We start from the raw sequence: 808 nt of genomic DNA on the forward strand, positions 1-808 counted from the left end.
AGAAAGCTTAACTTGCAGGAAAGTAAATTGGGATCATGAACAGAAATGTAAAATAAAGAACAAGTGCAGAAGAATTAAAATTTCTTGAAAGTAAATTGAAAGCCAATGGAACAGTAAAAACAGAAGAGCAGCTAAGAACTTAACTCAATTGCAGAATAAAATTGAAGATCTCAGGGAATCAAAGAGACTAGAAAACAAATCTAGATCTCAAGCCCTTCCTTGATTCAACAGCAAACAGATTGAAGAAGAAATGAAGATGGAAGCAGTAAATGAAAACTCAAATTCAACTTTCAATTCTTAGAAATTATGCAGCAGATGAACAAAGATGGATTTCAGATCAAAGATTGAAACAGAATTTCTCCAACCTCAATCCAAAATTTCAAAACAAAGAGAAAAACTAAAGAGAGAGCTCTGGTGCACGAAATTGTAATCATCAATGGCGCCATCAACATGGTACGCTCAATTGCAATCTCAAATCTTTATCACAACTTCGCACAACTAACCAGCAAGTGCACTGGGTCGTCCAAGTAATAAACCTTACGCGAGTAAGGGTCGATCCCACGGAGATTGTTGGTATGAAGCAAGCTATAGTCATCTTGTAAATCTCAGTCAGGTAGATTCAAATGGTTATGGATGATTTATGAATAAAGCATAAAATAAAGATGGAGATACTTATGTAATTCATTGGTGAGAACTTCAGATAAGCTAATGGAGATGCTTTGTCCCTTCCGTCTCTCTGCTTTCCTACTGTCTTCATCCAATCCTTCTTACTCCTTTCCATGGCAAGCTGTATGTTGGGCATCACCGG

Source organism: Arachis duranensis, chromosome 6, assembly GCF_000817695.3.
Source record: "Arachis duranensis cultivar V14167 chromosome 6, aradu.V14167.gnm2.J7QH, whole genome shotgun sequence".
Taxonomy (NCBI): Eukaryota; Viridiplantae; Streptophyta; class Magnoliopsida; order Fabales; family Fabaceae; genus Arachis; species Arachis duranensis.